Here is a 27,748-nt window from a genome sequence, read left to right as displayed (position 1 = left end):
GTGCTAATTAGAGTAAGCAAACTTTTCAGTAGGAATGCACCATTTCCATATATTGAATCTGAAGAACTGATAGGGATACAATGCTGCTAGCAAAACCCTTATGACCAGTTGAATACACAAATTTACGGCAGTGCTATTGGAAATGGGTGCAGTATAGTTATAGAAAAGGACTGTGAGAGAGGCAATAAATAGTTGGAGAGGCAAAGGAAAGCAAAGTTGCATGGAAATAGCTTATCAGGTGGGATTATGAAACATGATTTGTTTAGCGTGTATGCTATGAAAGGCAAAAAGTGATCAGAGAATCAGAGACTAATGAGTATCTTAGATCATGTGATATCAAAAAAATAAAAATGAAATGAGAGAGTCAAGTAAGAAGGGCACTTTCATAAAGAGCTGATTATAGAGGCCTGGAAAAGAAAAGGTTGTTAAAATCTAAAGTTTTCAACCCTTAGGAGAATCACATGCTGTACAGCTGTTGTTAATTCTACAGATGCAAAAATCAGTATGGATAGTATATTTTTACTACTTGGAAATACAGTAAGGAATTCAAAAGTTTTATATATGTTTTATGGAATTGTTTCTTTTTATATTAGGATTTTTTAAAGCAAAATATTGGTATTGATTTGTCAAATTCAAAAAATACGCACTGACTTGTGAGGGACGTTTGGGATATAAACATAGAATTAAGTTGGCATCCTAACTTCAGTTTTCAGAGTTTATAGCAGTCTTCAATCAGAGTATGTAATACCAAGAAATAAAATTCCTTAATAAAGTAATGAAGGCTCCCTAAAGTTGAACATAATATGAAGGTGAGGAACATCAGGTATAATGACAGAAAGGTAGTACATGATGTAAGTCAATCATTAGGTAATATGAGAGTAGCCACTGACACTGTGCCCAGGGAGGGGATAAGGCACTAGACAGGTTAGCAGGGAATAACCATATTATTGTAAGGAATTACCAGAAATCCACTCTTGAGATTTTTGGATCTGGAATTCTGGTGTAGTTAACCTCATATCAGTATAATAAAATCACCAAGCTTAAGGGATCCTCTGGTTTCAGCATTAGAAGAACTAATATGGGCATATTTAATATTAAATCCCATCATATTTGAACTAAATGGACTAAGAAAGGCTAAGATATTCTAAAGTTTTCTGCCATATTAAGAAATAGGTTGGAAAGTATATTGAAAATGAGAAGTATTAATGAATCCAGCTGACAGTGGTAGGGGAAATATGAAGATATTGGAGACTGACACAGATAATTATAAAGGCCAATAAGTTTATATGGCTTTCTTTGACAACTATAATCATAGCCTCACAGTCTAATATTATATTCCCTCTTGTTTGGAGTGGCCCAGTTGGTTGCACGTCTGACTCTTGATTTCATCTGCAATCATGATCTCAGGGTCCTGAGATCAAGCTCTGTATCACATATGGTTCCACGCCCCGCTTGGGATTTTCTCTTTCTCTCTCCCTTAGCCCCTCCCCATCCCTCTCTCTTACTAATTAAAATAAAATAAAATAAAATATCTTAAAAAAAAAAAGAAGGAAGTAATTAGGTTGCTTGATTGATTAGGGTTCTCATTTCTCAGCACAACTTGTTCTTGCCCAAATTCCAGTCTTTTCCTCTGATTGACTTTTCTATGTAATTTGTTACATCATCAGTTGTCTATGACAACTGGCCCCAACATGTTTTTCTCTTTCACTCTCTTCTCTTACTAGGGAAATTGTCTCATAATTATAAATAGCCCAGGGGTGCCTGGGTGGCTCAGTAGTTTAAGCCTCTGCCTTCGGCTCAGGTCATGATCTCAGGGTCCTGGGATCAAGCGCTGCATCAGGCTCTCTGCTCGGCGGTGAGCCTGCTTCCCCCTCTCTCTCTCTCTACCTGGTCTCTGTCTACCTGTGATCTCTTTGTCAAATAAATAAATAAAATCTTATTTTAATAAGATTAAATAAAGATTAATAACAACCTTTAAAATAAAAAATAAATAAATGACTGAGTTCTCCAAAGATGAACAGGCAAAAGTGAATTAAGAATTATACAAGAAAGATGTGGAAAATTAAAGTCAGATATAAATAGTTCTCCCAACACCTGCAAGGGTACCAAGTTATGAATGTACCAATTACCAAATTATGAATGTGTGAGAGATAATCCTGCCACTCTTCACCATGAGTGCCATGTGTGTGCCACATCATTTCTGCAAATGAGTGCCCCTACATCACTTCTGATGTTCCTATACCTGTACCCTATGCCAGTATCAGAATACTGGCATTTGTTTGGGTATATATTCTGTTGTTTAATGCTTTCCATCCCACCAAGTCTTATCTTGTCTACTTTGTTTCTATTAAAATTTTTCACTTTAATGCACCTAAGACAACCTTTGCAATTCAGCCTTGAGCTCTCCTTGGATGAGGCCCACTCTAGTAAGAAATCATGATCATCATTTCCTTTGTCATAAGTAGAGATAATTGTAATACCACATGCCCACATTCAGCATGAGATGGCTGTGAAAATATTAAGCATATGTCAACAAGTGTTTCTATTAATTTGTGTATTATCATAGTATTTCATTGCTCCTAACCATTTGGGGCTCTCCAGTTATCTTTTAACACCATTTTCCAGCGTATGGATATAAATCAAAGCTGATTATTGAGTACCTACAACAAAAAGTATCTCCCCATGACCTTAACCCTATGGGGTGAGTTTCCTTTTCTGTTCAAGGGAAATGGCTGTAGAAAGCCTGAATTGTTCAGTAAATTCCAGAATGTTCAGAAAAGCCAGAACCATGTGAACCAAAAGCTGCTGTGTACCAAAAGTTGCTGTGTTCCAAAAGCCTAAGGATCAGTGTTTTAAAGATCTTTTGAATTGTATGTTTCAGTACTAGGCTATTTCCCACCTACTGTGAATGTGACAAACAAATAGCAATTAATCTTAGAGCTGAAAGAAAATTTGAGGCTGAGTTTTAGTTGGTCTGCATACAAGTGCACATGGAATCTTCTTAGAGTTAGATTGTGATTAATATGTAAGTTACAATAGAACGTCAGCATCAGAAGGCTTGTACATTTGGCTTATAGGAAGTGGTCTCATGGAATTGAGGAGCCTAGCTCTAGCTTGAATGAGTGGATATTAACTGTATGAATGTGAGGGGGAAATGTGATGTAGTTGGTTTGCAATCGGTATGGACACAGGCAGAGTATGGGTGTAAAATTATTGTCTAAATGCTGCAATGTGGCTTCCTGAGAGAAAATGGGGTTTAAGCGTGGGGGCAGATGCACAAGGTAACTATAGAATTTATACTGGATTTAAGAGGCAATCACTACTCTTCTGAGTAGATTAAAAAATGTGTTTGGCAATATAAGCAGGATAGATTAGAAAGTAAGGAGGAAGACTAAAAACAAAGTGACAAACTGAAGACCTATCTCAGATGCCTAGCTTGGAGGCAGTGGCATCCTGGCCCAATAGTGTCATTGACCAGAATATGATAGATCTTCTGGGACTTTTGCTGAAAAATACATGGTGAGAACTGGGGCAGATATTTGGTTGTCCCTAGGTTCCAGGCCAGTAATATCACCTTGAAAGTATTTGTCAGATGGTGTCACTTCCCAAATTATTTATTACAATAGATAACTATTATTATTTTTACTGCAGCTTTGTGGCCCCTTAAATGAAGCTCATAACCCTCAGCATAGCCCATGAGATCCTTTTCTATCTTTCTTTTAATTTGTCTCCCATCTTTTCCTGTTAAAAATTCTATGCTAAACATGCTAAACTTGTATCTTACCTGATTATATTATGCTTTTCATATATTTATGCCTTGCTAATTTTCATTATCTTTAGTCTTTAGTTCATTCTTTATCCTTTATCAATTTTTAAAGTTTCAGATCTAGGGGCACCTGGGTGGCTCTGTCAGTTAAGCATTGACTCCTGACTTTGGCTCTGGTCATGATCTCAGGGTCATTGGATCAAGTTCTATGTTGGGTTCTACACTCAGTGTGGAGTCTGCTTGTCCCTCTCCCTCTGCTCCTCCTCCCCCACAAACAAACAAGATCTTTAAGAAAAATAAAGTTTCAGATCTACTGTTGCTTTTTATGTAAAATCCCTTTTTAAGGTTTTATTTATTTATTCATGAGAGAAAGAGAGAGGCAGAGGGCTCTTCAAGCAGGCTCCACATGAAGCAGGAAACCTGAGGCAGGACTCAATCCCAGGGCACTGAGATCACAACCTGAGCAGAAGCCAGATGCTTAATTGAGCAACTCAGGAGCCCTTATTTGTAAAATCTTGACTCCCTTAAGTTGAACCAGTTTCTACTTAAGGGAAGCAGACATAGTTAAGAAAACTGAATTTATATTTGGAAAGCATTTCAATATATTCTACTTACTAACTGTGAGATTTGGTTTTACACATTGCAAGTATCTCATTATCTGTAAAGCACAGATAAAATCTATGCATCATGTAGTTGTTTGTGAGGATTAAATGAAATAAAGTATGAAATTCAGGGTAATAGGAAGACCTCACTAAATGTAATTACTATTACTAATTATAACTAAGCAATTGTTTCACTTTATTATGATCAGTTCTTAGTAGCTTTCCTTCCTATACTGTACTTACATTCCTATATTGTAAAATTCTAGAGAAGAGAGGGCATTTTCTTCATTTTCCCATATCTCCTATTTGCTATCACAATACCTGCCACCTAATAGGCATTGAATAATTTTGTTTATATAAATTTTTGTTTATATCAATATGTAAAATTCATGGAGTTACCCTAAAGATAATGTGAACAGTCTTGCTCATAAAGTTAGAAAGAAGAAAATTTAAAACTAGGAGAAAAAAACCCTCATCATCCCATTTTCTATTATTTCTTTAGAAAATTTTCCAATGTATAGATAGTGAAATCTGTGCTTAAATGACATGTTAGACTCAGTATACTGTCTCCTGTTTTTAATTATTTACAGTTTCATATTAAAGTTTCAGGAGTTCATTTAGTAACTGTTTAACAGATTTTCCTAATACTCAATAACCTGGTCATTGTTTTTGGGTGAATGGATAATGACTAGTTCCAGCCATAGAAATGTTTCCAATGTCACTTTGATTCATAATTCTTCCCCAAAAGATTGTGGTTTTCTGTTGTTGTTGTTTTGTTTTGTTTTGTTCCTGAATCAACCCCTTTGTGATTCATTCAACTTCATTTTACATCTAGACCTTATTTATTATTTTTTTTTCAATGACAAAAGCCCTTGCTACATCTGGATATAGGCACTTCTAGCTTATGCCACAGGGACACCCTGAGTACTCCTTCTTATCATTTGTAACTCCACAATTGTCACAATTATGTTTCATAACTATTAATTCCAAGAAACTCCTGTGAAGATCTTTTGTTTAAAAGAAGACATCCAGATGGCCAACAGACACATGAAAAAATGCTCCACATCACTGGGCATCAGGGAAATACAAATCAAAACCACAATGAGATACCATCTCACACCAGTCAGAATGGCTAAAATTAACAAGTCAGGAAATGACAGATGCTGGCGAGGATTCGGAGAAAGGGGAACCCTCCTACACTGTTGGTAGGAATGCAAGCTGGTGCAACCACTCTGGAAAACAGCATGGAGGTTCCTCAAAAACTTGAAAATAGATCTACCTTACAACCCAGCAATTGCACTACTGGGTATTTACCCTAAAGATACAAACATAGTGATCCAAAGGGGCATGTGCACCTGAATGTTTATAGCAGCAATGTCCACAATAGCCAAACTATGGAAAGAACCTAGATGTCCATCAACAGATGAATGGATAAGGAAGAGCTGGTATATATATATATATATATAATGGAATACTATGCAGCCATCAAAAGAAATGATATCTTGCCATTTGTGACAATGTGGATGGAAAGAGGGTATTATGCTTAGTGAAATAAGTCAACTGGAGAAAGACAACTATCATATGATCTCCCTGATATGAGGAAGTGGAGATGCAATGGAGGTTAGGGGGGTAGGAAAAGAATAAATGAAACAAGATGGTACAGGGAGGGAGACAAACCAAAAGAGACTCTTAATATCACAAAACAAACTGGGGGGGGATGGGGGAAGGGGTGTAGGGAGAGGGTGGTGGGGTTATACATTGAGGAGGGTATGTGCTATGGTGAGTGCTGTGGAGTATGTAAACCTGGCAATTCACAGACCGTACCCCTGGGGCTAATAATACACTATATGTTTATTAAAAAAATTTAAAAAAAATTTTTTAAAAAGCACCTAAATAAGTAGATTATTTGAAAAGATCTAACAAAGATTCATGGGTCTTTGACACAAAAACTAAAGACTGAGTGAAATGCTGACTGATATTATTCCTAGGAATTGATACAGAAAATGTTTTTCTCCTCTTAAAGGAAAAAAAAAAAAGAATAAAAAATTTGAAAACCCCACCTTTCCCATTCCCTTTCATTTGTAATTCTTGGACATTTGCCTTATAGGAGAGTTATGTGTCAGAGAAGACAATAGAGGAAAAATGACAATGACCTTGGAGGAAGTAGTTTAAATTCTCCAGATGTCCTTTTCTCTTTGATATCTTTTAAAGAAATCACAGGAACAAGAATTCACTACTCTCTCTACCTATAGGAAAACAGTGGAAAGTTGTTTGAAACTTAATTTCTTCATAATACCATTAAGGAGATACTTGTTATGAGGAAATATACTTAGAGCCAACACAGCCTTCACATATAGAAGTTGCTAATTCTTTGAAGGTAAATTCATGACTTGTCCTTTCAGATGCCAGGAAATGAAGAGCAAATTTTGCCAACATTTCTTGTTTGTACTGTGAGGGGTAGGATCTGAAGAGATGAATTTGGTAATTGAGGGAATGATCTCCATTTGAGAAGGTTTAAGAGCATTTGAAGCTTAATGACCTGAACTCTTGACAATGCGGTAGTTCTGAAACTACAGCTAGAGAGGGTCCAGACTGCCAAAAATTCATGATCCACGTGGTTGTTTTGGAACTTTCTGAAGTTCTGTGAACTAGAATTCAAATGTGTTGTTGGAAACATGTGAAATTACCAAAAAAAGAAAAAGTTAATTATGGTTGTATATGTTAATTACCGTTTACCAGGCAATCATTTTCACAGTTGATCATCTGTAGCATTATTTTGATGAGTAACAAATGCTTACGAAAATATTAGTGAAATAATTTCATGTATACATTTCTGACTTGAATTATTACACTTATCATCAACATGGGAATTCTATTATGATAAATATGAAAAATAAATGTTAAAATATAGAATACACATTGGTAGTCTTCTTTTACCAATGATTGATTAACTGTGTGTCCTCAAGTAAATCCATTCAGCATAATGAGGACTGGCTTCTTACCTGTTACAAATCAGGTTACATTTGTTATGGTGACCACATTCAACTAAATTCAATATATATGTTGAGAATAGTGTTTTAAAAAAGCTAATGTAGAGCCAGTACATGTAAAAAGCAAATGCTTTCAAGCTGCATAAAAGTGTAATTATATAAAATGTGTACAATTCAACATCATTAGCCTAGCACTCCTACCTCACTTTTTTCTTTACAGTAATGTCATATATATTTTTTCTTCAAAATCCATAATTAATTTCATGAATGCCATTATAGCAAATGATATAATTACTCATTAGAGTTGTGGGTAATCATTTAAAAATCCATTAAGAGTTTAGTCATTGTGTTTTATTTGATTTGTTAACTAGAAACATTATTAGGATTTTTTTCCCCAGAGGCAAGATAAAGGGGAAAAATATGCATTTTAGCATCTATTTTCAGCTTGTGAATAAAAATGATTTTTAAGGCTATATCTTTAAGACAGAGATTTCCCATCCTGTTCTTTTAAACCTGAAATGATTTAGCACTCAGAATTCTCCAAAATAATCTGGCACAGTGACAATCCTTGATTTCCTCCATGTTATACAGAATTTTCCTAAAACTTAGTCACACCTTTATACAATGACGAAAAAACAAAATATTTTATAGATTATACATTTTTTTTATACTTTTTTTTTCCCAATTTATTTATTTTCAGAAAAACAGTATTCATTATTTTTTCACCACACCCAGTGCTCCATGCAAGCTGTGCCCTCTATAATACCCACCACCTGGTACCCCAACCTCCCACCCCCCCGCCACTTCAAACCCCTCAGACTGTTTTTCAGAGTCCATAGTCTCTCATGGTTCACCTCCCCTTCCAATTTACCCAAATTCCCTACTACTCTCTAACGCCCCTTGTCCTCCATGCTATTGGTTATGCTCCACAAATGAGTGAAACCATATGATAATTGACTCTCTCTGCTTGACTGATTTCACTCAGCATAATCTCTTCCAGTCCCGTCCATGTTGCTACAAAAGTTGGATATTCGTCCTTTCTGATGGAGGCATAATACTCCATAGTGTATATGGACCACATCTTCCTTATCCATTCATCCGTTGAAGGGCATCTTGGTTCTTTCCATAGTTTGGCGACTGTGGCCATTGCTGCTATAAACATTGGGGTACAGATGGCCCTTCTTTTCACGACATCTGTATCTTTGGGGTAAATACCCAGGAGTGCAATTGCAGGGTCGTAGGGAAGCTCTATTTTTAATTTCTTGAGGAATCTCCACACTGTTCTCCAAAGAGGCTGCACCAACTTGCATTCCCACCAACAGTGTAAGAGGGTTCCCCTTTCTCCACATCCTCTCCAACACATGTTGTTTCCTGTTTTGTTAATTTTGGCCATTCTAACTGGTGTAAGCAGACACTTCTCCAATCAAGAAATACAAATGGCTATCAGACACATGAAAAAATGCTCATCATCATTAGCCCTCAGGGAGATTCAAATTAAAACCACATTGAGATATCACCTTACACCAGTTAGATTATACATTTTAACTCCCTTGCTATGCATATGAAGAAACTGAGGACTAGTGAAATAAACATCTTGGAGAATTACTTCTTTATCTGGATGGTCCCCAAGTCCCTCTCAACTCAGGAAGCAACTACCTTTCTCCTATTCTTCTATTTAAATAGTTTCTATAATTCCTATAAAACCAAAGTGGTCTCTGTCTGTTCTTTCACACTGCTATTTTTGTAACTTCACACTGTATGACAGTATTTATATACTTCCCCTTTTATACCCCTAACCTATCTAAATTATGAACATGCTTCTAGGCCTAGCACACATCCTACTTCTCCATACAGCTACCTTTAATCATTCCAGCAATGGTGATCTCTTCCTTCTTTTTTTTTTTTTTTGATTTCTTTCTTCTTTAAAACATTTGTAAACTTTTATTTTTTCATAATAATATTTATTTGTGTGCTTGTTCTGTCTTCACAAATGGCTTTATTATATAAGATGCCAAATGTTATTTCTGGTATTATTATTTCATACTGTTGTTTAAATTTTTTGTTTTATAACACTTGAAAGGACTATGCCATCTATAACTCTAGATTGTAAGCTCCTCAAGAAAGAAAAGGTCAGGTCTATGGAATACAGTGTTTTCAGGATATTGCATACTATTATATACATAGGTAAGTACTCAATGCAAAACTGTTCACTGACTGGCAGACTGTCAAATAAATGTCTACCTTATTTTTCTTGTTTTTAACAAAGACCTGCCCAGCATGATTTTAGTTTTCTATTATGTAAACATGTAGTTAGCTGAACTTCCTCTTAAAATCTTGATAAAATTGTCAGAGGGGAAACTAAGTGACCATAGGACTCACTGCATCTTTCCTCAGTTCCTTGCTCAGTCTTCCATGGGCCCATTTTTGAGTTTTTCTCCATTTTCATCTATTTTTCATAAGATATGTTCAACACTAGTTACAAGAAAAACTAAAACAAAAAATTTGTTTATTTATTGATGTTATTTATTTTTTAGAACACTTCCTTCTTTATTATCATATATCATCTTACTCTCACTTATTTTGATACATTCTTATACCTTTTACATGTAAAGGAAATCCTAAATAATGGTGTTTTCTTACAACAAATCTAAAAGTGAATAATATTTAGTGCTTTCACTTCAGGAAGTGTTTCACAAAATACATATTACTCAGTTGGGAATAATTAGCAGGTTCTAGTTTACCATGCAAACAGAGAAACACACAAAATAGGTGAAAAATATTTAAAAACACATATATTTACATATCAGATGAACCACTGATGAGCTGTGCATCAAAAAAGGACATTTCTTTTACAATTTTCTAATCATTTATACTGATATATATTAATGTCCATTTGTAATGAAGAAATTATTTTTATTTCTTATTTTTTTAAGTTTTTATTTAAAATACAGTTAGTTAACACGCAGTGTAGTATTAGTTCCAGGTGTCAGATATACTAATTCAACACTTTCATACAACACTTGGGGCTTATCACAAGAGCCCTCCTTAATCCACATCACTTATTTAGCCCATCCCTCTACCCCTCTCCCCTCTGGTAACCATCAGTATGTCCCACATAGTTAAAAATATGTTTCTTGGTTTGCCTGTTTCTTTTTTGGTCCCTTTACTTTTGAACACATTCTTTTTAGCTGAATGAGCAGGTTGAAACTTTGACACTGAAGGGTACCACTGGGCAAAGGAGAGATGGGTGTGGGATGAAAGAACCACCTGTATGTGATGGGAAGATAGCCAGTTTAGGTCATTAGAACATGGACTTCAAGTTTCATGGTAGCCCACATATTGGAGACATACTTGGAGTGACAGTGTGGAAATGTACTTTCAGCCACAGTCAACAGATATATCGTACCAGATATAGAAGATTTGGTGGTGAGCATATACTGAACCAGGGGTAGGAATTAGAAAAAATCATTCAAAATCAAGATAAAGGGGAAAGCAAGTGGCCACCTGATCACATTAAAACAGAAAAAAATAAAAATAAAAAAGCTAACTATCTAGTAAGTAAAACTGGCACACAGGATCTTAAGAAAGCCAAGTTAGCTTCAAGTTTAATGTGCAGTGAGATATTTTTAGCAATAAGAATGGTATCAGCAAACTAAGGAGATCATATTTTGGATTTTTGTTATGTCCTCTTGAAAGGGAAAATCCTAGAATATTAAAAACCTGGAATGTTCTTTCTTCTAAATGGCATTTTTTCATATTTCTTTTTAATTCTGAAAACACAGTTCCATTTCTTCATATGGCCGTCTTTATCTTTTTTAAAGGGTGTGTTAGTCTTTTCAAATCTGTAGTGAAGAATGATTTGTTCAGTTTGGTGTTTTAGCCTAGAGCACTTTAATTTTAATCAGGAGTTTAATTTTTTTCAGGACTTTAATTTTTTGGAATCCCTTCAATGTTTATTTTAGTTATGTCAGATATTTGGGGAATTTTGTAGTGTTGTATATTTATGTTGTACTTTATGCTGTATGTATATATTTACATGGGGTTAGTCACTTATAGTTTTTGATACTCTATAAACTAAAAGCTGGAGCATTGATTTTGCTCATTACTAGTTTTTATTTCATGATTTAAAAAATTTATTTTAGTATTGCTTCTCAAAACAATCTCTCCTAAATGTATGAAACCAGAGTTATACTAGAGAGCAAGTTACTTTTTTATTACATATTATTTTCTAATATATTAAAATTAAAACATATCTTCATATCTTATAAATATAAAACATTTATGAGGCACTTAATATTTAATGGACTGTATCTTATCTGTAAAATGTTATCACTATATGAATGTGTACAGTTTTATATTCTCTTCAATAATTTCATTAAAAATTTTTTGGGGCACCTGCATTGCTCAGTCAGTTACCCATTTGCCTTTAGCTCAGGTCATGATTGAAGGGTCCTGGGATTGAGCCCCACATCAGCCTGCTTCTCCCTCTCCCTCTGTCTGCTGCTTCTCCTGCTTATATACGCTCTCTCTTTTTCATCTGTCAAATAAGTAAATAAAATATTTAAAATAATAATAATTTCATTAAGAATTCTCTTTTTATTAAATATTTCTTGATAAAGCAATCCTTTTTTGCTTTCCAGTACTATTTCTGTAGATGTTTCATAATTTACTAATTTTTCCTAGTGGGGTGCTGGTAGACACTTAACTACCCCCTATCAGTGGGAATGGGAAGTGATTTATAAAGTTTACCAATTTTTGTTATATAAAAATTCCCATCATAGCTGATTTCAGGACATCAGTGTGCCATCACTAAATGCAGAGTTGGGTATAGATATATGCAACTGGCACCAACGCATCACTCAGTTACACATTTTTGTTATTATAAGCATCAGGATTCTTAGTATTGTGGAATATAAAAAGCTCTGAATATCTCTGATTATTTGGTGTATATTCATAAAAATGAGATTACTATATTAGGCGGTATAACATTTTTAAGGTTTTTAATCACTACTTCCAAAAGTGTAGTATATACATTCTTTTCAAGTGTCCATTGAACATATGCCAAGATAGACTACATCCTGGGCCATAAGACAAAATTCTTTGGCCATAATGGCATCAAATTAGAGATCAGTAACAGAAAAAATAACAAGTAAAGACCCAAACACTTGGGAATCAAACACCACATTACTAATTCAACCATTGGTCAAAGAGTAAGTCTCAAGGGAAATAAAATAAAAAATAAATATATATTTATTTCATATAAAATATATTTATTAGATATATATTGAACTGAATGAAAGTGAAAATACAGCATGTCAAAATTTATAGGACACAGCTAAAGCAGTATTGAGAAGGATATCTATAACATGAAATATTATACATTAGAAAAGAGGAACAACCTCAGTAATCTAAAATATCACCTTAAGAACTGAGAAAAAGAAACAAAGTAAACCCAAAACAAGCAAAAAGAAAGAAATCATAAAGATAAGAACAGAAATCAATTAATTAATAACAGAAAAAGTTGTAGAGAAAATCAATGAAACAAAGAGCTTATTCTCTGAAAATATCAAGAAAATTGGCAAAACTCTAAAAAGACCAACCAAAAAAGAGAGAACGAGAGAGAGAGAGAGAGATTGAGAAGGGGAGACACAAATCACAAATATTTGGGACAAAATAAGATACCGCTCTAGATTTCACAGACATCATAAGGACTATAAAGGAGTGCTACTACAAGCAACTCAACACCTATAAAACTGAAAATGTAGATGAAAGGGATGAATTCCCTAAAAAAAGACAAGCTACCACAACTTACCTAATAAAGAATCTGTACTTTGAATATACCATAGCTGTGGATGAAGCAGAATTCATAATTTAAAAAACTCTATAAAAGAAATCTATAGATACTAGTATCACTAAAGAATTCTCTAAGCCAACTGAGGAAGAATTTTACCACCAAATTTGTGCAGTCTCTGCCAGAAAAAGAAGGATGACTGCCCAGGATATTTTGTGAAGCTATTATTACCTTATTAAAAAACCAGGCAATAACAACACAAAACAAAAACAAAAAACAAATTGCTACAGACTGGGAGGTCCTGGGTGGCTCAGTGGGTTAAAGCCTCTGCCTTCAGCTCAGATCATGATCCCAGGGTCCTGGGTTTGAGCCCTACATCTGGCTCTCTGCTCAGCAGGGAGCCTGCTTCCTTCTCTCTCTGTGCCTGTGTCTCTGCCTACTTGTGATCTCTGTCAAATAAATAAATAAAATCTTAAAAAAAAATGCTACAGACTTATATTCTTCATGAATTACAATGTGTAAATCCATATAGCAAAACATTAGCAAACCACATTCAATGGTATATAAACATAAGAATACAATGTAACCAAATGAGCTCTATTCCAGGGATGCATGGCTAGTTCAATATTCATAATACACCAATGTAATCTGTCATATTAACTGACTAAAAAAGAAAAATCACATGATCACACAAATTATTTCAAAAACAGCATTTGATGAACTTCAATACCTATCCATGATAAAAACTCTCAGAATAGGATGTGAGGGCTCTCTGGCTGCAGCATGTCACCCCATTGATCGTCACGGTTGATTCCGCTGATCTGGCTGGTTAAGGGGGTGTCCCCTTCTTCACTTACCATACCATGAGTGTCTCTCCAAAAAGGGAAGGTTTGGTGGAAGAGGATGACATTACCTGATGGAGGAGGAGGACCATTCTTCAGTCAAGGGTATAGGAGTAGCTGTGCTCCCCTGCTGGAACCTCTAAACAAGCTCTCATGGTCAATTTGTAGGAGACCGTAGGGTAGTCAAGCTTCCAAGACTACAGACGCGGATCCAAAGGAGGCACTGTTTTTTTGGCAGTCTGCCTTTCTTTAAAACAAACAACAAACAAAAAGACTCTCAGAATTATAGGGATTATAGTGAACTTCCTCTACTTGATAAAGAGTATCTATGAAAAACCTACACCTAACATTATATATAATAGGGAATGAATGCTTTCTCCCTAAGATCAGAACCAAGGCAATAAAGTCCACTGACCTCTTTTATTCGACAGTGCTGGAAATTCTAGTCAGTGCCATAAGGCCAAGAATATATGGTAAAAAAATTTTTATAATGAAATGAAAATAGTAAAATGTAGTTTACCCTTGCAAATATATTTCTTAAGATTTTATTTATTTGACAGACAGAAATCACAAGTAGGCAGAGAGGCAGGAGGGGGAATGGGAAGCAAGCTCCCTGCTGAGCAGAGAGCCCGACGTGGTGCTCCATCCCAGGACCCCAGGATCACGACCCGAGCCGAAGGCAGAGGCTTTAACCCACTGAGCCACCCAGGCAGCCCCCATGCAAATATTTTTAAAAAACCAAAATAGCATAAGCAATAGTGTTGAGATGTAATTTCTAAACTTGACTGCATTAAGACTATAGGAGAACGTACAGAATGGATTTCCAGGATAATTTCAAGGCTAAAATCTTATGATAAATATGCATTAAAACCCTTTTACATTTGATATGTATATTTACACAATTACATAAAATACAAATATTAAATATAAATTATATCATATATAATTATGTTATATATATGCTTCTGTGTTTTATATATTCTGTACATATAGCAAACAATATATATATATCTTATATATATACACAATTGCATTATATACATGTATATACACATGCACTTCTAGTTAAATTTTATGAGGAGAATGAATAACAGATTTTAAAATTCAAATATATTTTCTCAGTATCCCAATTAATATTATTATTTCCTTCTGTGCATTTGTTGATGTATACTCAGATAATCCAACTGAAAAGGAAGAGGAAACATCTGTAAAACAATGAATCTGCTGAAAATGTCTAACCCATAGAATGAAAGCTTTGGAAAACTGTAGAACCTCACAGTGGTCAAGGTTCTTTGAAGCTTATTCCTTGATAAAGCACGCTGCACTAAACTAGATCACATATGTTTTCATCTCTCTCAAACACATTCAGTAATGATGATTTCACTAATTCACAGGCTTTCCAGAAACAACAAACCAACCTGAAGTCTAGGAATCTGAGAATTTTTTAAAAACTCGACATTTTCATGTGATTTTTGAAACCCTTTGGCAGAGAATGCTTCCTCAGTCCTTCTGGAAATGTGGCCAGGTAGATTGCTAATAACCACAGCTAAGCTGACTTGAGGAATTGAAAATGACAGGCTTTATTTGAATGTTACCTTCTCCACATAAATACATTTTTCCTCTTCATATCCAACAACAAAGACTGGTATAATAAATAACTCTATGATGTACAGTAGTTCTTGAGCATTAAATTATGCCTTTTACCTCTGGACTTATCATTCATAGAACATATAACATACCTAAAAGGTCCTTCCAGTGAGCAATACTGCTTGCTAGTGCTGAACCAAATTTAAATCTCGCTAGACTCACAATGAAATTGCTTGTTCGCCTGATTGTTTTATTCAACTAATGATTTTGCAATATCACATTCAATTGAATAATTATACAAGGAGAGATGCTGAATGCCCATCTTTACTAGATTAGAATAATTTATAAGTGCAGTTTTTCTATTCCATTAAACAGTACCACCTTTTAATGAGACATAAGCACAACAAGGCAGACACAATGATATGTTACAAATATGAGAAAGAAAATACAATTTGGGTAGGCAGAAATTTAGTGGAATATATGTCAGGAAAAGGAGTTTTTAATTTATCTTCACAGAACAAAGTACTCATAAGAGAGCACAGAATAGCCTTAATACACAGAGACATATACATACACACATATGTGTGTGTGTTTATATTTATATATTTAACAACAAATAAATAGAAAACTAGACAGTTGGCATGTTTTTCATTTTGTATGGATGATTAGTAGCAGAGCCAAGTCCAGAAATTTTATCTCAGGGCTTGTTTTCCTCCTAAAATAGTCTGAGCCCTATGCTCAGAGTGTGGCTAATACGTGTACTTCTCTCTTGAGAATTTAAGGGAAAAGTTATTGTGTCTACTTTCTCCCCCCCTTTTGCTCATGCCCTCAGTGTGTTCTCCTGTTTTTGCCTTGCTGTCCCTCTTTAAACTCAGTTTAATTCAGACAGTCTGGTGCTATTTATGAAGGCCCCATTGGGATGCCAGATGGCAGAACTATTCATCTCTCCTGTGGGTGCCTGGCCATGGGCCATAGGTTATTCATTTCTGGCTTTTAGTTCAGCTGTGAAATGAGAATTGGCTATAACATGCTACTTTTGGAAGTAGCAGAACCTAATTTTAAAATGCTCTTACTATAAGTGTATCTGTATAATTGACTGGGGAAAAATAAAATATTTTACTTTATTTACTTATTTTACTGTAACCCAGTGTTTACATTTTTAATTGTTCTTATTCACAAAAATCTGGGCTTTTTTTTTTTTTGTCTTAAAATGTTTTAGTTTGTGTATGTATTAGGACTTTAAACAGGAAGCCATTCCAGCATACATTTAAGTATACATGTAAATCAAATAATCAGGTACATAATTGTCTTTTTATATCTAGGGCTTTGTATCATGAGTCAGTTACAGGAATCATGTGCTTAATTTAGGAGAGTAACATTTAATTGCATATAGAGATATACAACTTTGTAAAAAGCAATCAGTTGTTGTTATAGACCAGTGGTGTACAATTTGTGTCTTGTGTGTGACCTGGGTGCTTCTGTAGGGAACCAGTTTGGGAGGTTCCTTACAGCTAGGTTTCTCTAATCCCACTTCATCTAGAGTAGCTATATTTTTATTTGGTTGACGTATAAGACAAGACTAAGCACTGGAGGTAATAAATAGTTTTAAGTAAATTCCAGTAATTTTTATTAAAACTTTGTAATCCAGTCACTCTGGTAGTTTCTGCACTTCCTACAGGAAGAATTAAGTATACATAATGCCAAAAGATTTAATTATCTCAGGACTCAAATGTCTTTGGGAGTCATTAAAGAGATACCCTTAAAAGAGTCCAGCAGGAAGAGTTAGCAATTTCACATTGGAACAAAAATCAGGATTGTCAGAAAGGCAGTGATATATCAGGGTTGTGGGCATTTCCTCAGTTTCCATAATGATGAGATGCAGAGGACAGCCTGAAACATCATGCCAGAGAAGGTGTTCCACCTGGGCACAGATCACAGTGATTGTAGAGAAGGGTGGTACTGTGTTGAGCTATGCCATGAACAGTGGCAGAGAAGAGAAGACAGTGCTAAGAGCCAGCCTGGGCAAAGAAATAGAGATGTTCAGTTGGCGTTTACTAAGCAAGCAGAGTTCTTCCCAAAATGAGGAATGAAACATTTTATTAATGCTATCTTATTTTTCCCCCATGGTCTGTGAGATGTGGAAACTTCCCAGTTTTACTCAATAATCAGAACTATTTATTGCCCTGTGACTTTATGTAATTTTTAAGGCTAGAAAAAGTGGATTCCTTCTAAAATAGTGACAGTTACCTATTTGTTTCTAATAATGATAGGAGAAAGTATTTGGAAAAAGTGAAATTTCATAAAATATAGCTTTATCAACATTTTTAATTTGTTATTTTCTTGAGTAAGCCTCATTTCCTTCTAATCATAAGCTATAATACATCATTATAATAATTATATATTTTATTCTATATCCTATACCAAAATCCCAAAACTGTAAAATTGGTTAAAAGCCTAAAATTTTGGCCTCAGGTTCATCTGTATTCTAACCCTACTTGCAAACTTTGTTAAATATTTTATTTGAAACAAGTTTTATTTAAACTCTCCATATAATGGGGTAGCTGTTGTGAGGCAGATTCAAAATCATACTTACCTCTGAAGAATATTCAGTTAACACAACATAAATCATCGCAAATGCTATTTGGTACTGAAAAAGGAAAACAAATCGTCACAGAGGCAATCTAGGGAAGACAGTTTTGGAAAGGAATTGCCACTTTGAAATTCTACCACAAAGAGAGGTATCAACTATGCATAATCGGTACCCAGTTTCTTCTTTACAGTTAGAAGAGCAAGGAATTATTAATTGGTTAAAAACTTTTCCTGATGTGTCCATTTGCATAATTTAGGATGCTTCTTGGATTATTTTTTGACATTGAAATTATGTATTTTCTGATATTTAGAATTTATGCAATAGCTTAATGAATTTCTGTAGCATTCATTTCCAAAACATGGAATTCGTGAAATGTTAAATATGTCTCATTTATTTCAGAAAATGAACCACCCTGGTGTTGAAATTGTATAGTCATATCAGAAATGTCACAAAGGGGGCCATTTTCCTATAATAGATCACTTTTCTGTTTAGATTGAAAATGATAAAGAGGGCAAGGCAAAATAATAGATGATATGTCTCATTCTGCATGTTTTTTTACTCTAAAAAATAACACAGCCATCTGTTATCTGCATGTCAAGTTGTTGCAAGTAAGTGACATTTTTCTTTTTTATTTGAGAAGAAATTTATGGAAATACTGAACAAAGTTAATTTAAAAACATATGGTGATATTAATAAAGCACCTATGTAAATACTAAGTCCTTATTATCCTTTGCATTTATGGGCTTGGATTAGGTTTTTAGCTGTATTGTGTAACTCCAGAACAATTCTTACTGCTCCAACTAAGTGAGACTTGGACTGTGTATGGGTAAAATGTGATAAAATATATTAATTGTTTGAATAATTCTAGAGCATTAAACATATTCTCCTGGAAAGTTAAATAATTGTGATTAAAATGTAATTATTATATCTACTTTTAGCCATGTATTTGCCTCATGTCTATTTCTTGTGTTTGTTTATTATCAAAATCACTCTAAAATTGATACAAGTTTATAAATATCTTTTGGGGAGGGGAATACATGTGTAGTTAGAGAAATAGAAGGATTCCTGTCTATTCAAATTAGACCTAAACTATTCCAGGAGGATTTATTTGACAAGTAGATGCTTCAGAGATCAGGAGAGACAGTCTGTTCCTTGCCAGCATCACTATGGTATGAACATATATTATTTTATTATAGTTTCTCATTAGAGAGCAGAGGGGCTGGTTCAACTTAAAAGTATAAGAATAGGAAATTAATGATTCATCTTAAGTAAAATATTATATATAAAAATAATGTAATACTACTAATATTGCTATGGTTACATTTACAAGAAGGGGTAAGTGACTGTAAATTAGATCTTGGGGTGCCTGGCTGACTTGGTTGGAAGAGTGTGTGACTTTTGATCTCAAAGTCATGAGTTTAAGCCCCATGTTGGGTGCAGAGATTACTTAAACAAACAAACAAACAAATAAAAATAAATAAATAAATAAATAAGATTCGATCTGAGCTCACATTTTGTAGAGGGTATGGAAAAAAAGCCTCGGGGCTCATTAGAACTCTGGAAAGGGGAAAGGAAAGGATGGGCAAATAGAAGGAAACAGCTACAGAATAGGAGCATAAATGACATACTAGTATATTTTGCTTAGTCTGATCTTGACTATAAAGTTCTTAAGAGAGATAAAAACCGAAAATGTGAACTAGGACTATATTCGCTGCAAAATCCCATATTGAGCTGGTTTCATTTTGTATTATATAATTGTCATCACCATTGAATGATTTGAGAAGTGGTCAAAAATGTTTTTGTTAACTATACCCTACCATTTTGTCAACCAAATGTCCCCAGCGCTACAGGACAGTGTCTCCACTGTGATAAACATTTTGCCAAATTGGAGATTTCATTCAAATACAATTGTCTCTTTGGAAATTAAAGTGATAATAGTCATACTACGAAGCCATTACTAGGAGTTAAATGACTCGTGGGCAATAGCAGGGCACATCATGTCAGGAAAGGAGATGGAAGCATAGAAAGTTGGAAGTAATCTTCTCAAACGTGGCCATTCTCTTCTGGATTTGCCTTTTCCAGAACTTATTTAAAGATAACATTCTTGATATATACAAGATTAAACTTGCCATTGAATGATAATATTTTAACAATTAAAAACAGCATGTACAAAATCCAGAATCCCAACTTTTAATGTATACTTTCTCTCTGATTTACCACTTTTACCTCATATGATGATGGAAATATTTCTATATAATTGGGCTCTTTTGAGATTTAATTATATAGGTATTAGCTCCAGTGCATGTCATTTAGCATGCATCTAGTCACTAGTTCTTACTATACCTTGAATTTACTTTCAGATAAATTTTGTTTTCTATTTTCCACTTATGCTATTATTATTATTATTGAAGACAGAGAAAAAGACATCTACTAAGTTATGGTTTCAAACGCAATTGATGGCACTTTGTAATTAGGTGGTACAAAACTGAGCAGTGAAAGACATCTAGATAGACTCAGTTTGGTAATATAAGTGCCATTGTTTTAAAAGTCAGAAAGAATAAGCTTTTAACTTTCAATTCTACCACTTTCCCTGTGACTTTGGGTGAAATGTTTATTTCCTCTGAGTTACTAGATCATCTTTAAACTGAAGAAATGATACCTTTACCTACATATAGAGATATTGATAAAGATTAATTATGATTCTAAAAACTTAGCATGCTGCCTGACATTAAGCTCTGTCCTTTTATTCACTTAAGAAATTGGGGAAGTGGAGTTATGGAGCTTTTTAAAACACAATGCTTGATTTCCAGCAAATCACATAATCCTTTTTACTTATTTTTCTCTACTATTACTATTACTACTAAAAACGTAATACAAAAGTGACTATTTTCTCCATCATGGAATTAAGGTCAGATCTGTGAAATAATAGATGCATATGATTTTTGAAAAGCACAGTATTCTGCTCATATAGAAAGTGTCTGATAAAATTTTATTTTTTGCTGTACTTTGTCTCAAATTTAATCACAAAATCTACTGACTTCATAAAAATAACCATACTCATGCCTTAAAAACTTAAATAATATTTCTTAAGAAATGCATGCTGAAGTATTTAGTTTTGAAATATCATGATGTCTGCAACTTTTATTTTTTTCCAACTTCACTAAGATACATTTGATAAATAACATTGTAGAACTTTAAGATATACAACATGATGATTTAATATATGTGTATAGTGTGAAATGACTACCTCATTAAGGTTAGTTAATACATCCATCGTTTCATATAGTTACTTTTTTGTGGTGAAACAGTTCAGACTTACTCTCTTAGCAAAATTCCAGCATCCAGTAGAGTGTGATTAACTATATTCACCATGCTGTGCATTAGATCCCTAGAACTGATTGATCTTATAATTGGAATTTTGTACCTTTAGATCAGGACTTTACCATTTCACCTATTCTAGATCGCACCAATGTACTCTCTGTTCCTATGAGTTCAACTTCTTAAAAGTTCCACATATCAGTGAAAGTATGCAGTATGTTTTGTTGCTTTTCATTCATGTTCTAACAAATAACAGTAGTTGCTTCTTCTTTAAAGCTGAATAATACACCATTGCGTGTGTGTATATCTATGTACATTTACATTTCTTTATCTATTTATCTATCTGTGATCAGTTAGGTTGTTTCTATATTTTGACTGTAGGGAATAGTGCAATGAATTTGAGGATGCAGAGATCTCTTTAAGATACAGGTTTCATTTCCTTTGGACATATACCCAGAAGTAAGATTGCAAGATCATATGGTAGTTCTATTTTAATTTTTAAAGAAACTTCCAAGTATTTTCTGTAATGGCTATACCAATTTACATTCCTACCAACAGTGCAGAAGGACTTTCCACATCTTTACCAGTACTTGTTCTCTCTTGTTTTTTTGATAATAGTCATGCCAACAGGTGTGATTTGTGTGGGTTTTGATTTGTATTTTCCTGATGATTGGTGATGTTGAGCACCTTCTCGTGTACTTGGTGGTTATTTGTATGTTGTCTCTGTAACAAAACAAAACAAAACAAAACAAATCTATTCCGGTCCTTTTCCCATTTTCAAAAGATTATTTGAGGTTTTTTGCTATTGAATTGTATGAGTTCATTATATATTTGGTTATTAACTGTTTTTAGATATATGATTTGCAAATATTTTCTCTCCTTCTGTAGTTTGCCTTTTCATTGCTTTGTTTCTTTAGCTTTGCAGAAGCTTTTTAGTTTGATGTTCCCACGTATTTATTTTTGCTTTTATTGTTGTGCTTTTGGTGTTTTTCAGCGCCAGTAGAGCTCTTTCTCTTTATTTTCTTCCAGGAATTTATAGTTTCAGGTCTTATATTTAAGTTTTTAAGCATTAATATGTAGATCACTTTAGTAGTATGGGCATTTTAACAATATGAAATTTTCTGATCCATGTACATGTGATATCTTTCCATTCACTGTGTCTTCAATTTCTTTCAGTGGTGTTTTACAGTTTTAAGTGTACAGATCTTTCACCTCCTTAGTTAAATATGTTCCTAAATATTTTATTATTTTAAATACTATGAAAAATGGGATTATTTCCTTTACATCTTTTCAAAGAGTTCACTGTTGGTATATAGAAACACAACTGACTCCTGCATGTAGCTTTTGTATCATGCAATTTTACTGAATTTATTTATTAGTTCTAACCATTTTTTGATGGAATCTTTAGGATGTTCTATATAAAAAGGATCATGTTATCTGCAGAGACAATTTTACTTTTTCCTTTCCCGTATGGATGCCTTTCATTTCTTTTTCTTGGCTAATTGTTCTAGCTAGGACTTCCAGTACTATGTTGAAAAGGAATGATGAGAGTTGGCACCATATCTTGTTCCTGATCTTAAAGGAAACACTTTCAACCTTTCACTATTGAGCATGATGTTAGTTGTGGCCTTATCCTATATGGCAATTAATATGTTGTGATATGTTCCTTCTGTACCCAATTTGTTGAGTATTTTTGTCATGAAGTAATATTATGTTTTGTCAAACATACTATTGTTTTTGCTTCATCCATTGAACAATCATTTGATTTTATCTTTCATTCTATTAATGTGGTATATCACATTAATTGATTTGCATATATTGAACCATCCTTGCATCCCAGGGATAAATCTTACTTGATCGTTATGAATGATTCTTTTAATGTGTTGCTGAATTTGGCTTGCTAGTATTTTGTTCAAGATTTTTTCATTTATATTTATCATGGATATTGGTCTATACTTTTGGGTGGGAACATAGATTGAGCTTCATGGTTGAGTGAGCCACTGGTTGTGTTCCATTCTTGGAAGGGTCACTTGCCAAGCTCTCTAGTCTCAAGGGGCTGAAAGCTGAGCTTTACAATTAGATGGGGTTATTGGTTGGGCTCTCTGCCTGGGTGAGATGCACCCAGCAACCTAGCAGTGTTATAGGCTAGGCTCCACAGATAAACAGTATTACAGGTTGTACTCTGAGACGTCCCAGGCTTTCTGGAATACTGCTTAGGCTCTCTGGTCAGGTGGGGCCAGAAGTTATGCTTAGTAATTAGGCAGGAATACTGGCTTGGCTCCCTGGCAGAACAGGATTTTAGAGTGAGTTCCATAGGAGCCCAGATTCTCTGGCAAGGTTTCTTGGTCAGATGGGGCTGCTAACTTGGTTTCCTACCTGGGCAGGTTGTTGAGTGGGCTCCATAGGCAAGATAACTCACTGGATAGGGACCCAAACTGGGCAGAACTGACAACTGAGCTCCCTGGCCAAATGAGGATGCTGGCTGTGTTCTGCAAATAGATACAGCCACTGGCTGGGATCTCTACGAGGGTGCTGCCACTAGCAGGAATGCCCTGTGAGCCACACCTCCTTTCTATCTCTAGTTGATTTTCCCAGTGATTCCTGTGAGTTAGTACTTAAGTAGGCCTCCAATGAAACATCCTGGAATGCTGGTGGATCTAGATGTCTACCTTGGGATTTCATTTTCCCACTGGAGAAACAGTAGGTGCAGGGGATGCACCAAATATGGTGCAGTGCTAGTTTTATGGGAGGACCAATACGGTCAAAGTGAAACTTCTTTTACCCTTCTGGGTTTTTGTTTTGGTGGTGGGTTTTTGTTTTGTTTGGTTTGGGTTTTGGTTTTAGTTTCTGTGGTCTAAGGTGGGAGGGGGGGCGAGATGCTTAGCCTCATTCCTAGGCTTTGAGATCTTCAGAAATCAATCTTTCTATGCATATGGCTATTTGCTGTTTTGTGACAGGAGGTCAGCCAAAGCCAGGAACTACATATTTTGCCATTACTGACATTAGCTATACCCTGCAGCTTATTTTTAAATAGTTCAGCCAAAATAGTCAGTCTGCCTATCTATCTATCCATTCACCATCTATCTATCCATTCACCATCTATCAAGAAATGAGGCCCGTATGAGCAAATATTAATGAATCAGTTGAAGAGTATGCAAATGTTCATTGTACTGCTCTTTGAACTTCTCTGTATGATGGAAAATTTTTAAATAAAAATATTGGGGAAACATGAATGAAAATCATTTGTCTTTATTTAGTTGGTAATTTTTAGATAACTAGCTACCTACTCTTCAATAATCATTGTACTTAACTATGTACCTGATATGGAGCTAAGCATCTGCATTCATCACTGTATTTAACTCTAACAGTCCTGAGTGGTAGGCTTTATTATCACATTTCCCAGACATGAATACTGAGATCTAGAGAGGAAAGTAAGCAATGTGTCTCATAAGTAACAAAGCCATGTTCTATTGAGAGAGAGCCACCTTTGCAAGGATATAGTCTATGTCAAACATCTTTGGAATTTCTGAAAATTGTTACCAAGTTTAAAGGTTTTTTTTTTAAAATTTCAGACTGTATACCATACCTCAGTAAATATCATTATGAAAAATAAAAGTCTGTCACAGCTCACCTGAAAACATAACATTACAGTTTCTAGATCACTGTGTTCATTCTCTTCTTATCTGTATTTCTCTCTTTAACAAATATTTAAGTGTGAGCTCTTCTCAGGGATGTAGTTGAACTGAATTGTAGCTGAATTCCTTATAAAATTTGTCTTATCACCTACTAGTGATAACTCACATCTCACTTTCTTTACTTCAGGCATCTCAACCATCTTTAGTGGAAGTAAAGCAGAAGGAAATTAAGGCTGGAAAGTAGATATAAAACTCCAAACAATAAGCAAACAAAAACATTGAATGCACTCACTTGCCCATTTTCTCCCTTCTTTCTCTCTCTCTTCCTCTCTCTCTCTCTCTCACACACACACACACACACACACACACAGGCATTACCATGTGAGAGAAAGAAACCTACTTCCTGATCTGGGTTATAAAGTACTTCTTTCTACAAAATTCTGCAAAATTTCCTTTCTAATTATAAAAGACTAAGAATATGCTCCCAGAAATGAAAAAGTTTAATTTTAAATATACCTATTTATGGTATTCTAAAGGATACATACAGTAATCCTGCCAAACTAAGGATTCTTTTTCTTCCCCCCAGTGCTTTGATTTTTAGTTTAACTTTTCTATTTATTTCTTGCAAAAAAAAGACTGAGAAGGAAATGATTGAAAGTAGAAGAATAATAAAGCATTCTAGTCTCCAAGAATTATTAACTTAAATTTTTCATATTTTATTTCTCATTTACTTATGAATTACCACAGATATTTGGATTAATTGGAAATCTAAACACATTTCAACTCAAATTAGGTCATTCTGGTACACTTGATTTTTAATATGACTTGCTATTTGTATTCCGACCTCATTTGTTAAAAATGGAAAATTTAACTTATGCCAGTAATTAAGAGTATTATTAGGATAGAAACAACTTGAATTATGTGACTGAAATAATTAATATGAAATAATTACATGCAGATATGTTTAGTATGATTCCTAAAATAACAAGATGGAAATCATTTTGTATACTACAATGGAAATAATGAGTGGGCTGTTTTGGAAATCTCTTGACTTTGGGAACTTCTTTATTCTATCTAGTATATACCCATATCAAACCTCCCTTTTACCCCATGCTACAATTCAACAGTGTGGCAATTTCTAAAATATCACAGAAAGAAAAAACTCAAATTGTATCCCATACTTCAATGTAGTTTCAGTATTGCTGGGATATGTAATTTTTTTTTTTTTACATTTTTTAGTATAAGGTGCTATTTTTTAACAAGTATTAATTTCAGTGACTGTGTGCTCCTGGATAGCATACATTGGAATCAGACTTACAAGGAAGAACTCATTAGTAAGTCCATGTTTTCAGAAACAGAAGAAAAGCCAAGGACTGAGAGATGGTGCTATAATCTTAAAAATAAGAATTTTTGCAACAAGGCTCCAAATTTGGAGCAGCAATGGATCACATGAAATATCAAATTTGGAGCAGCAATGGATCACATGAAATATTAAGTAGATGAATCTATAGCCAGCTAAGAGACAACCAGAAATGAAACTAAGGTACACTGGATTTCAGGTGTCAGGTGTCTTATGTCTATAGTTTAGAGTATAGTTTTGAAGTGAGAGTTTACATTAAGGTCATAGGGAGGTTTACTTACATAAAAAGACCAGATGGAATGAGTTAAGTGTTTCATACTCTCTGAAGATAATATGTTGTATACTATTCATTAAATAAAGGCATTTTGGTTTATGGCAAGTCTTTTGTGTACTTCCAATAATTTTATTTGCACTGATAATAATAGTCACTTGCCCAAGTAAAAACAGTTCACAAGTCAAAGTGCCTTCATCCTTGCATGAGCCTGCGGTGAGAGAAACAAGTTTAAAAAAAAAAAAAAGTTTGCTTTCCAAATTGAGCCTCTGAGTAATAAACCAATCATCATGATGATGATAAAACGGTTATGATTATAATGGTGATGATGATGGTGGTAATCAAAATGATGTTAGGATTTCATTGAGTTTTTACTATATTCAAGTACTATATTAAGTACTATACTCAGTCTCATTTAATTCTTACAAAAATGCTAGGAAGACCATTATAACTGTTCCTAGTTCAGGAGAAAACTGAAGCTCTGACAGTTGAGATAACTTGTACAGAGTTAAGTAGCTATTAATTGTCAAAGATAAGATATACACTTTGATCTGTTTGCTTTCAAACATCATGCTTTTTTTTATTAGCATACACTCAAGACACTGCTTAAAGCTACCAGTATTCACAATTAAACCCAGTTATAATATTTTGCTTTAAAACACAGAATAATAGCTAGAAGGGAGATACGTCTCTGTTGCTTTCCAGTCCTACCTGCGCACAGGTACTGGGGCTCTTCCTTCTCTTCCATCTCTCCGAGTAACGGGGACTGTACATTTGTTTTAGGGGAGAATGGACTAATGAGTATTCTAAACCATTGCCAGGAAAGGGAGCACACTAGTTAAGATGGAGCTTAGAAACTCTTGAGACATAAGCAGAGCAGACTTCAGTAAATTAACCTTTAAGGTCTGGGGGTATATAAACACATGTAACTGGGGAGGTCTGCCCAGTGGAAATGGCTCCATTGTGGAGATGACATATGATTCATGCTTAAATGCT

The 27,748-nt window shown here is 34.5% G+C and overlaps 1 pseudogene; it reads right to left on the bottom strand.

Annotated features, from left to right (window-relative positions):
* Positions 1-27,500, bottom strand: part of LOC122915453 — a 105,348-nt pseudogene extending 77,848 nt beyond the window's left edge.
* Between the last annotated feature and the right edge of the window lie 248 nt (positions 27,501-27,748).

This window comes from Neovison vison, chromosome 8, assembly GCF_020171115.1.
Source record: "Neovison vison isolate M4711 chromosome 8, ASM_NN_V1, whole genome shotgun sequence".
NCBI classification, from domain to species: domain Eukaryota; kingdom Metazoa; phylum Chordata; class Mammalia; order Carnivora; family Mustelidae; genus Neogale; species Neogale vison.
Note: the sequence above shows the minus strand (reverse complement) of the source record. Positions and strands in the feature narration are given on the sequence as shown.